General features: G+C 33.0%; 1 long non-coding RNA gene across 1 annotated transcript in view; it reads right to left on the minus strand.

The window, feature by feature from the left end:
• The window catches only part of LOC135321161 (uncharacterized), a 344,866-nt gene that overhangs the window by 83,955 nt on the left and 247,484 nt on the right, over positions 1-13,427 (minus strand). The window lies entirely within an intron of this gene.

Raw genomic sequence — 13,427 nt, forward strand, 5'->3', positions numbered from 1 at the left:
TGGAACCACGGATATGGAGTGCCGATTGAAAATTTATAAATGGATTTTTGACTATGTGGGGGTTGGTACCCCTAACCCCCACCTTGTTCAAGGGTCAACTCAGAAAAATGTTAATTTTCCCCCATTTACTTGTGGAAGTACTATGGAAGTACTTCTTAATGTATTTTCTCAGCTTTGGAACTTCAGCTGAAATTCTGAGAAGACAGGAAAATTGACATTCAGTATACTTCACATATTTGTATGTAGATGTGTGTTGATGTGTGTGAGTGTATGTGTATGAAAAGAAAAATGAATGAGTGGGTAAATGAATGAATGAGTAAATATGTATTAGGTGGTTTCAAACAAATTTAATTAGTATTTTAGGCTTTAAATTTGATCACAATTTCTAGAGTCTTATCTTTTTCCAGCATTTAGTAGTGTTCTGACTCTGGAAACTGCTACTTACCCAATGGAAAGGTAATCCAATAATCACCTATTCTACCTTCATTTTATACTTTATCCTATTTTCCCTAAATTGGTGGGTTGAGTGAAAGTAATTCTGGGTGATTGACAGACTTCTTAATATTGGACATGATTTAGGGAATTGTACAAGATATCTGATAAGATGCAAGTATTCAGCATGTAGGAACATTGTGTTCTGAAATTCCAAGAGTTTGTGTGGTCATTGAAAATTATATAAGGTAATCCATGCTGAGTGTTTAGAATACATTCCGGAATACAGCAAGTATTTGACTTTTCTCGTTAAGGGGGAGGAGAAAAGGGATGGTCAGAGACTAAAGAAGAGAAATGGGCACAGCACAGCTATTCTATTTGACGGTTCAATGAAGAGAAGCAGAACTTAGGAAAAACTGCAAAACTCTAAGCATCATGCTATAATCAAGTCAAGAGTTTGACAATATTAGGGGTTACAATAATAAAGGCTTTAAAAAATACACAAATGTTATCAATACATGAACATATAAACACATTAAAGGGCTAAATTCTACATAAATAAAGTAATGCAAGGATAAACATTAAGAAGTTACTTCAAGAAAATGTTTTGATAAAACATAAATATTGAGCTAAGCATGCTGTATTTTTTATTTTATTTCAGGCAATATTAAAAAGACCTTATTACTCTGGATGTTTTTAACAAATCCAATTTAGTGACTCAGCTTAAAAAATAAATTCCCTAATCTCAGACTGTTCAGGATCCAATCTGCTTCAGGAAGCTGTTAAGTCTTGTTAAGGTATTCCTGAGCAACAACTATGTTTGAAAACACGCATACTATAATCACCATCAGTGAAATAGTCTATGTTTTCAAACTACTTTATACAGAAGTTTTAAACACTATCATTTTTGTTACCAAAGTTAGGAAGACAAGAAGGTACGCTTTATGGAAATATCACTGCAATACATGCAAAGAACTGTATTTTATTGTGTTGGTTTTAATCCTAGCATCTCAACTTCCCCATCCCAGGCCAGTGAAAGAAAGGCAAAGCAGAAAAAGCACCTCAATTTTGAACAGATCTGATCAGAAAACTCCTATGCAGAATAATTTCCCTAGAATCAGTTTTGCTTACATTTGGTAATCCACACTGTAGCCTCAAAACTTTCCCTACCAACCTTCTCACTGAGTGCTTCCTATCTAATGTATTATGAGAGCATTAGTTCAGGACAGACATATGGAATCCATGTATGATCTCACCCCCAAAATTGCATACATGACCAATCCATCATCACAGTCTAGTAACACTTTAAAATGCATAGAGTTTAAGTGTGTAGTTTGATGGGTTTGAGTTACATATACATATAAATGTACGTACCTAGGCCTATCAAGACACAGAACATTTCCATCACCCCCGCAAAGTCCCCTCCTTCTCTTTTCCAGTCAATCTAGTCTCCCCATTCTCACGACAGGTTACTACTTAAAAAAATAAAATTTCTATCAACGTATATTAATTTTGCCTATTCTGGAGCTCCGTATAAAGTAGATCATACACTGTGTATTCTTTTGTGCCAGCTTATTTTACTCAATATAATACTTTTGTGAATCCATGTCGTTGCCTAAATTGTGTGTTATATTGTACGAAGGTACTACAGTTTCTTTTAACTATTCTCCTATTGAGGAACATTTGGGTTGCTTCTAATTATTGGCCACTTGGCATAAAGCTGCTATGAAGCTCCTGTACAAGTCTTTTTGTAAACATATGTTTTCATTGCTGTTGAGTAAATACCAAAAAGTGGAGATAAAGCATAGGGTAAGTTTATTATAAGTAACTCCTAAGTAGTTTCCTATGTGACTGTACCATTTTATACTCTGATCAGTAATATGAATACTAGTTCCTCCACCTTCTGGCCAACATTTAGAATTGTCTTTATATACATATATGGCAATTATATATATAAATATATATATATAAAATCATTTTCATGAATTCCTCTTTTGTCAAATGTCCTTTCAAAATTAGCCTTCACAAAGTTTGACCTCTACCCTCTCTTCTCCCTCCCTTTCAAAAATCAACACATGAACATTTCTATTGTTGTGACTTTAATAAACACTTATAAGTAATCACTGACTTCTAAATCTATATCTCAACCTAACATATTAAATAGTTAAGTTTATATCTACTCTATCATATAGTTCAGAATTTTATGTCTTTTTAATTTTAGCTATTTAACAAGTAACAAGTATGACGATGCATCTCATGGCTTTAATCTGTGTTTTCCTGATGACTAGTAATATGTGTTTTTTTCTATACTTCTGGCCATTTGTATATCTTTATTTTTGAAAATTACATTCAAGCATTTCATTTATATTCATATGACTGAGTTTTAAGAGGTTTTTATGTGTTCTGGATTATGTAATTTGTCAAATAAATATTATTGTGAACACTTGTCCCAGTCTGGAGCTTGTCTTTTCACTTCATAGTGTGGTTTTTGAAGAGCAGAATTTTTTATTTTGGTGCAGTTCAATTGTCAGTTTTTGGAGATTAGTGTCTTGTGTCCTAGTAAAGAAATGTTCACCTAACCCAAAGTAATGAATATATTCTCCTATGTTTTCTTACAAAATTTTTAATGGTTTAGCTTTTACATTTAGATCTGTAGCCACTGATTTCTGTATAGTGTGAAGATACAGGTCAAGGATAGTTCTTTCCACACAGATGCCTAGTTGATCCAGTATCATTTGTTAAAAAGATTGTCCTTTTCTTACTGAATTGCCTTGGGATCTTTATTGAAAACCAATTGACTATGCATCTGCATCTATTTTTGGATTCTATTCCATTTAACTGCTTTTTTTAGTCTTTGCATTAATATTGCAGTCTTGATTATTATAGTGATGTCTTTTGTATTTCCATATAAATTTCAGAGTCAGTTTCTCAGTTTCTTCTCTGCTTGAGTTTTAATGGGATAGTGTTGAATTTCTAGATCAGGAAAGATTTGGCATCTTAACCATGCTGAGTATTCCAATTCATGAATGTGGCATATACTTATTTAGGTTATTTCATATTTATCTCTGAAATGTTTTGTGGTTTTCAGTGAAGAGGTCTTGCAATATCTGTTAAACTTTTTTCTAAATATATTTATGTTTTTAAATTCCATTTATTTATTTTCCATTTTTTAGCACATAGAAATGCAGTTGACTTTTGTACATTGAGCTTGTATGCCATTATCCTGCTAAATACATTTATTAGGTTCCACATCTGCTTTGCAGATTCCATATTATTTTCCAGCTAAAAAAACACATTTTCTGGAAAAAAAAATAATTCCACTTGTTTCTATTCATTCTGTACATCTTTAACTGTTTTTCTTGCCTTGTTACACTGATTAGGGTGTCCAGTGTAATGGTGATTAGAAGGCACAAAAGTGGATATACTTGCATTGTTTCTGATAGTAGGAAGAAAGCATTTATTATTTCACAGTTAAGTAAGATGTCAGCTTTACATTTCCCATAAATTACCCATATGAGATTGTGGAATTTCACTTTTACACTTAGTTTGATGAGAATTTTTATTATGAATGGATTTTGACTTTTGTTAAATAAATTATCTGCATTTACTGAAATAAAAACATGAATGTTCCCTTTCATTTAGTTAATGTAGTAAATTATATTGTTTTATTTTTCAATGTTAAACTAACCTTTCAATCCTGGGGAGAAAATGCCAATTTGTTATAATGTGATATCTTTTTAAAATATTACTGTATTCTGACATAAATCTTAGCAATGTTCTCCTAGGGCAGTCTACTTAGGCAATAGAAATAAAAGCAAAAATATTAAAAAAAAAAAAAAAACCAAAAAACAAAAACAAACAAAAAAAGAAATAAAAGCAAGAATAAACAAATGGAACCTAATTAAATTATAAGCTTTTACACAGCAAAGGAAACCATGAAGAAAACAAAAATATAGCCTACAGAATGGTAGAAAATGTTTGCAAATGATACGACTGACAAGGACTTAATTTCCATACAACTTAATAACAAAAAAAAGAAACTACCCAATCCAAAAATGACCTAAACAAGCAATTCTCCAATGAAGACATACAAATGGCCAATAGGCACATGAAAAAAAGCTCAATATCATTAATTATCAGAAAAATGCAAATGAAAACTACAATAAGGTGTAACCTCACACCAGTCAGAATGGCCATCATCCAAAAGTCCACAAACAATAAACGTTGGAGAGGGTGTGGAGAAAAGGGAACCCTTCTACACTGTTGGTGGGAATACAGTTTGGTGAAGCCATTAGGGAAAACAGTATGGAGAGTCCTCAAAAAACTAAAAAACAGACTTACCATATGATCCAGCAATCCCACTGCTGGGCATATAACCAGAGGTAACCTTAATTCAAAAAGATATATGCACCCCAATGTTCACAATAGCCAAGACATGGAAGCAACCTAAAAGTCTATTGACAGAGGACTGGATAAAGAAGTTGTGGTACATTTATACAATGGAATACTACTCAGCCATAAATAAAGAATAAAATAATGCCATTTGCAGCAACATGGATGGAGCTAGAGATTGTCATTCTAAGTGAAGTAAGGCAGAAAGAGGAAAATATCATATGATACCACTCATATGTTGAGTCTTTTTTTTAAAAAAGACACAAATGAATCTATTTATAAAACAGAAACAGAGTTACAGACATAGAAGACAAACATGGTTACCAGGGGGAAAGGGGTTGGGAATGGATAAACTGGGAGTTCAAGATTTGCAGATACTAACTACTATATATAAAATACATAAACAACAAGTTTATACTGTATAGCACACGAAACTGTATTCAATACCTTACAGTAACCTATAATGAAAAAGAATATGAAAATGAATATATGTATTTATATGTTTGGTTAATTTTTCTCTGAGTAATTCAGTTTGGAAAATTTTTACTGACATTCTTTGAATTCACTGATCTTTTCTTCCATTATATCCAATCTGCTTGCTGATAATCTCATCCAATGAATTTTTTATTTCAGGATTTTAAAATTAAGTTCTGGGGTTTCCATTTGATTTTTTAACAATTTTCTTATCTTTCCAGAAATTTTCTAATATTTCACTCAACACATTTATTAATAATATTCCTATAAATTCTTCAACATGTTTAATCTTACTTTAAAATTCTTCTCTGTTGATTTCAATAGATTGTGGGTCTGTTTCTATTGACTGATTTTACTTTTGAATATGGGTAACATTTCTTTGTATGATGGGTAGTTTTACATGTCAACTTGACTTGCAGCAGAGTGTCTAGATTAAACATTATTTCTGAGTTTGTCTGTGAAAGTGTTTCTGAATGAGATTAGCATTTGACTTTATGGACTCCACAGAGTAGATTGTTCTGTTCATTTTGGGTGGGCAGCATCCAATCCATTGACAGCCTGAATAGAACAACAGGCAGAAGAAAGATATTTTGTGGCAGGTCTAAAGGTTCCTTTGTCCAAATAAAACTGCATCATCTTTTTAAATATATTATTATTATTATTTAAAATATGTAAAATTAAGACTGTCTTTTTAATATATTGTAGCCTTTTGTCCAAACAGGCTAGAATGCAACCTCTTTCAATATAAAAATACTTTTTACAGTAACAGATTATAGCTAAATTCCCTACAGCCCTCTTATGATTCACTAAGTGGATTTTTTCTAATTCATTTCCTGTTACTTGTATTGTGGTTAGGAACTGACTAACTCTGTATTCCAGTTACACAGATTTGTGATCTTTGATACCTAACTTCTAAGCCACCTTTTCCTCATCTGTAAAACAGGAACAATTGCATAGGTTGTCCCACAGGCTATGGTGAATTTACACAATGTATTTCATGTAAAGCATCTGTCAGTTTCTAGCACATAAGCATTTTGACAATGTTACATGAATAAGGAAAAGCTAACAGAACATTTTTCTGATTATGTGGCTCCTTCTGGATTTAGTATAATTAGAATCTTTATTAAACACAGAAAATGTCTTATATTCTTGATAATTCAATGATAAAAATTAAGGAGGAGAAGCTCAAAATTCTGGACCATGAACATGGAAAAAATCAGATAGGTACCTGAAGGAGATACACAGTTCATGACTTTTGATTGTCATATACTGCCAAATAGAAAATGTCATTTTATTTAAATTGTTAAAGCGATGAGGCAAACAGGAAAATAATGTTGTCATTGTTATTTTAATGCTGAGTGAATGAGTAGTTATAAAAGATTAATAGACTTATTTGAGTTAAGTAAGTGGAGGGGATTGATTCAGATCCTGGATGCAGGACTCTGCAGGCCACTTTCTTAAACTTCGCATGTGGAGCATCATCAGGGGAAATGGCTACTCAGGAGGAACCACGGGAGGTGTCCACAGAGCTCTGAGTAACAGACAGCGCAGCCGTGCTGTAAACCATGTGTAGTATCAAAAAATGTGGTTTTATTCAAACATTTTTTTACAAATGTAATAGTTCATAGGAAGGAATCATTAATTTCTTAAGGTTTCTTATTCAACGATTACTAGTTGGAAAAAAGTATTTATTTTGAAAGGGAAAGGGAAGTTTTGGAATGGGCTACGCAGTTGTTGATAATATATGTCAAAAATGGCAACATGGGCAACGTAAGTTATTTGTAACATATCAAATATGGGAATTTCCATCATTTGAGCCTATGAAAAATAAAAAAATTATTAATAGAATTTGGTGTAAAATTCAAATTATCCTGACAAAATTATGTCTCATATGTATGAGGCACAGTCAATAAATGAGGGTTCTCAGCTATTGACCTTTGGGCTTCAAGTTATAGTACAACTTGCAAAAAACACCAGGAAATAGCCAAAGCAATTTCTGAAAAGTATTTAGTAAGCACATAGCTGGTGCCAGTGTAAGCCAGGTCCATTCCAGGGAACAGTATGGTGGACATGGGGCTGTCTGGCCATGACTCTGGCACTTGCTGGTACAAATTCCAGGCTTGAGAACTCTATAACTGCTTTTCTTTTTAGCAGCTGAGGATCAAGTGTTCCATGGAGACTGGGAATTGACAACCACTCAGATTACAACATTGATACATAAGACTATAATTTTTTTCAGGAATCCAGAGTCACTAAAGTCAATTCTGGTTGAATGTAACATTTGCAGGGGCTTTGACAAGAATTCAGAGATTTATTTGTCTGTATCCATCCTCTTAGAAAATATCACAGACTTTTTAAAACAAAAATTCTTCTTTAGTATTGACATACATGCAAGCTTATTAATGGTTAGATCATTTCTCAAGATTTTCAAATCACAGAAAAGTGATAATGCTTAAAGAAAGTGTGTGTACTGAATTTCTACAAACTGTCTATTTCTAATATATATCAAATTTGTATATATTACAAGATCTGGAACATAAGATGTGGAACAAGATATTTCTGCTCCCTTATTGCAGTAATTCACTGCTAAGACTTCCCATAGTGTGGCTTAAAATGTGTACTAATTCTAATATATTAACTAACTAACTAACTAACTAACTAACTAACTAACTAACTAACATATTAAGCCCCTATCTGGTTCTAATTACTATGCAAGATACTTTCATATCTCTTTATATTAGGTGAGAAACCTAATTATCTGAGGAACCCTGAGGATGTGTGGCAAGAAGAGGTCTGATTTATGATGGTGGTCAAAGGGTACAAACTTCCAGTTATAAGATAAGTAAGTCCTGGGGATCTAATTTATACCATGGTGACTATAGTCAACAATACTGTACTGTATACTTGAAAGTTGCTGAGAGTTAGATCTTAAATGTTCTCACAACACAGAAACACACACACAAAACTAACCATGTGAGGTGATAGAGTGTTAACTAACCTTATTGTGGTAATCATTTCACAACATAAACATATATCAAACCATTACATTATACAGCTTAAACTTACCCAATGTCATATAACAAATTTGTCTCAATAAAGCCGGAAAAAATACTATGTATTTAGAAAGTTAAATAAATAAAACTATTTAAAATTTAAACCTTGTTTCAGTTGTGTGTGTGAATGTTATGACAAATCATGCATTTTTCCCTATGAGTTGCATTTTAAAAGGTTTAAAAGCTACTTTAGAAGAATGTGAGGAAGATGGGTTGGGGAATGGAGAATATTGGACATAGGGAATCTAATTGAAACCACTGTAACAGTCCAGAAGAGAAGGAAGAACTAAAATAAGGAAATGGCAATGAGGATGGAAGAGCCTGACTCCTGGAATACACAAGAAGGAAAAACTTAATTACTATTAGATGCCAAAGGGAAGGGGCAAGGAAAGGATAAGGTGAGTCTCAGATTCCAGCTTGGATGCATGAGTGACTAAGGACCATCAGCTTAGGAACTAAACAAAAGTAAGGAGAGATTTGGAGGGAAAAATAATAATTTCAGTTTGAACTATACCCATCAGACATCTAAAGGGAATGTGAAGTTAGACAAAGACTTCAAGCTAACAGGGAACTATATTCAATATCTTATAACAACCTTTAATGAAAAATAATATGGAAACGAATATATGCTTGAGTGGGACATTATGCTGTGCACCAGACTAACACATGAAACTGACAATACTTCAATTTAAAAAAAAAAAAGTCTTCAAGCTAAAGGTGTAGGCTAGGGAGTCAGAAGTAGATTATATTATTCAGAGTAAGTGTAAGCTAAAAAGTTAAGAGGTCATGTACGATGAATTGGAGAAAAAAGAATCAGCAAAGATTAAAGCTGCCATCAGAAACGTTGAAAAAGAACAAGAGAGAATGTATAAGAAGCCCAGGAAAAGACAACTAGTTTTCTGAATGGGAGTAGTCACCACCATTATATGCCCGAAAAATGTCAGTATCCTGAAGACAAAAAAGCCTTTATGGTTTTCACAGTTAAGTGGCAACTGGCAGCTTTTGTCAGAACAATTTCAGATAAGTATAAGAAACAGAAACACAGTTGTAAGGTAAAGAAGTGAATATATATATTATAAGTTATATATATAAGTTATATATGTAAGTTATATATACATGCACACAAACACACATATACACACACATGCAGGCTCACACACACACACACACACACAAAACCCGTTATCCTAGTCCTAAGGAAATCCACTCTAACCCCAGGTTGGTCAAAATGAAAGCTAAAATACAACGACATACTAGTTTTAATAAATTAGGTTTCTAATGGAACAATTTTCTTTAAATCAGTGAGATAAATTGAATGTTCAGATACAGGCAAAGAAAGTTTAATGTTTCTTTAATTTTGCACTGATTTTTCTAAACTTCTGCTATGGTGACAGTATAAAGCACTAGTTAAAGAGTATGGGTTTTGGAACCAAATTGCTGGTATTCGATATTCTCTGTCAGAGTACAAGTTATAATACTTTAGACCTGTTATTATTTCTCCATCTCTTTATCTGTAAAATGGAGATGATGTTGATAATAGTACTTTGCTCTTGGAGTTGGTTGTTCTGCAGATTAAATGAGGTAACACATACAAAGTGCTTACGTTTGTGCTTGAGCACTTAAAGCCCTCAAGAAATGTTAGTTGTCACAATTTTTCTGAGTTCTCTTGAGAAAAATTCCTAGAAATTATAAAAGAAAGGAAGGGACATTGATGTATTGCTACAGCTTGGTTCATAAAAATTCTGTTGAAACAGAAACTGAACACAAGTATGCAATATTTTTGAGGGCTTTTAAATAAATGATGAAAAGCCCAAGTTTTATGCATATATATTTAAAGTGATTCTTGAATTTTTTGAGGGCACTAGTTTTCAGTCCTATATTTGATGGATATACACCGTCTGTTGTGTTAAGTGCATCTTTAATTGAAAAACAGATTATTGTGTTTCATAACATAACCACGATATCTGATGCTACCAAATACAGTCCATTGATCTTTGACGTTCTAACCCTAAAATCAAAGAGCTAAAAGTAGAATCATGCAAAGGGTTTCAATTCCATATTTAACATTTTTAGATTGTTTTCTTAAAATTACAGCACTATCAAAAAAACTTTCTAATAGATTATAATCAATACCAACAGGATACTGAGGAAATAATGTTTTAATTATAGAAATTAAAGGAAAAAGATTTTTAAATAAGTGCACGGGGCTACATTATGTGAAGTGATGAGCTTGGAACATACAAAGATACACAACTGTGAAAAGAAACCACAAATAGTTGTATTTGGTAGTCACTCAGCCAAAGTTTCAATGAAACTGTAAATGTCAGTTATTCCTCAATTTCAACACACTGTGATAGTTGATGATTCAACTAATAACTGATCCCAGGGAGAGGCCTTCAAGCCGCAAACTTCTCCATTCCATTCACTTCTGAGTGTATAAATTAGCTGTGATATTCCAGGGCCAGTCACTCCCAATTTGTTATCACAGTATCCAAGAGAAGACACTGACTGGCAAGTCTGAGGTAAGAGAGTTCTTAAATATCATTGATCTTAAATATCAAGATATTTTATGTACCTTATATATAATCTATATTATCTAGACAGATAGATATAGATATATACGCATCCTGTAAGCTGTCCAAATTAAAATTATTGAGATTGGCATGTAATGGTTGCTTGAATTTGTAAACTATAAGTAATTAGACAATCATGTGGGATACACCTATTTATAAAACTTTTTCTTAAAATCACCCTTCAGCTATAGTAAATGCATATTTTAGAATGACCATGAATAAATCTTCGGCAGGGGAGGGGGGCATGCTGGTGGCACACCAAGACTGTTACAGAGCCTCACGCTCATCAGTTTTAATTTTAAGGGTCTAAGTCAGCAAATAAAGGGAACATGCACTAACCAATATTCTCTAAAGTATGAACAGATGCCAATTTACTTGTAGCCTCTGGTGTTACCTTTAAAATTTGCTGTATTTACATTCCATTCTATAACATACCATGTTGATTTTAAGATAAAAGTTACTTGTGCTCTCCTATAAATCTTTGAGTGAAGTTGATGCTGCAGGAAGATGCATCTAACTTATTCAGACACTGGGTTTATTCCCCAACATACAGCAATGTATTGCTATGTATGTACCACAGCTTGAGAAGACAAATAAAAGGTGGTAATTGGTAATTATGCTATGTGCCGACTACAAAACATGACCTGGAAGAATCCATGAGGTGTTTTATTTACCTTTTTGCTTAAAGTGGTTTTAAATAATCCTTGAAACCAGTTTGATACCTTCTATTGTAAATGTTCTGCTTGAATTCTATCCTCTCCAAAACTATCCTTGATTTGTCTCTGTTTTCTTCTTTATCCTCTCAGTATTTTGTAATTTCTATGTATAGTACAATGTAAAAGTATCTGTCTTTCCTTACTAGCTGCCAGAGGGCAGAAATTATGCCCCTGACAGAACCTAGCACAATGCTTTGCACTTAGAAGTTAGGCTATATGCATGTATATATGTGTGTTTATGAGAAGTAGCTGTGTGTTTTGTGTGTGTGTGTGTGTGTGTGTGTGTGTGTGCCAGTGTGTGCCTGTGTGTAAAACTTTCACTGTTAATTGCTTATGCTGCTAGTCTTCCTATAGAATTTTGAACTTGACTTGTCTTATTACAATCATAACATTACCTGGTATTTTCTTTAAATCCCAATTTGAATTTTGATTAATATAACAAAAAGTGAAGACAAAGTTAAAAGCTTGAGTATATTTTTTCTTTCACATTTTATTTTTCTGTCTCATAGATATTTAGAAAACATCAAGAGATGATGAAATCTCCCTAGAATCTTATTAAAATCAACTCCATGCCACCCCATTTTAATAATAATGACATGGGCAACTGACATTTTCCTCAATGTAAAATTAATTAAATAATCTTCGGAAAACATGGTGATGTATCATACAACATTATAACAATGTTAAGGTCCATGAAAGTAGGGACTTTCTCAGCTGTTATCTATACCCAGTTCCTAGAATAGTGCTTGACAATCAGTGATCAAGAAATACCTTATGGATAAATAAGTGAATAAATATGAGGGCAACTTGAAGAAAAGTCCCCTAGCGAACCCCCTCTTTCCAATCTGACTGCTCTCCCATATACTCCATAGTGTAAACTGCATGCACACCATGACAAAGAGGAAGGCTAATGACTAATGGTACCACCCCACAGGGAAAATTGCCCATTTGTGTTTGAAATCAAGTAATAAAAACAGGCGTATTGTATTTATAAAAAAATATTGTTTTAAATGCAAGCTTCTATGCTTTATTGTCTACATCTCAATTGTATAATATGATCGTTAGTTAAATATTTGATTTAGCTCAGATTCCTCAAATATTTATTAGCAAATATAACTGATACACTATAACAAAGTGTATCATAAGTCTACAGTAGAAACTAAAGGAGAACAAAATGCTTTGGAAATGTCTTTTCTCATATTTCAAAAATAGATCCCCTCCAAACAGCATGGAATTTGGGGGGCTGCCTGGGAACCAATGCAAATAATCCATCACCTAAATTAATCTCATGGTTATTATTGTATGGAATCTTGTTTTTAAATGCTTAAGATCTCTAAGTAACTTATTCCCATATTAATATTCTCTGTATAAACCAAGGCCATATTTCATTCCAGAAACTACTCTTATCACCATGTTATATTATTCTTAAATAATACGTGAGTATTTGTTTTTAAAAGAATCAATGCAACATAGCTATAATATTGCAAAACACCTTTGATGTTACCTAAAAAACAATGCTCCAAATAGGTTGATGTCCTAAGATTGCTAAGTAACCTGTCCAAGGTCAAAGAGCTATTAGTAACACAATTTGTACCACAGCTAGATCTTCTGAGTTTGTGTTAACATTTGGTCTTTCTGTTACTCCTAGCATGTCTCTGAATAAGATTAAAGTCCTCCTTCTGATCACAGCCATGTTGGCAGTGACCACTGGTTTCCCGGTGAGTATCCATTTCTACATTCCAGAGTATTTATGGGTTTTTTTGTTGTTCTAATTCATGAATCCTAGG

Source organism: Camelus dromedarius, chromosome 1 (genome assembly GCF_036321535.1).
Source record: "Camelus dromedarius isolate mCamDro1 chromosome 1, mCamDro1.pat, whole genome shotgun sequence".
In the NCBI taxonomy this organism is placed as follows: domain Eukaryota; kingdom Metazoa; phylum Chordata; class Mammalia; order Artiodactyla; family Camelidae; genus Camelus; species Camelus dromedarius.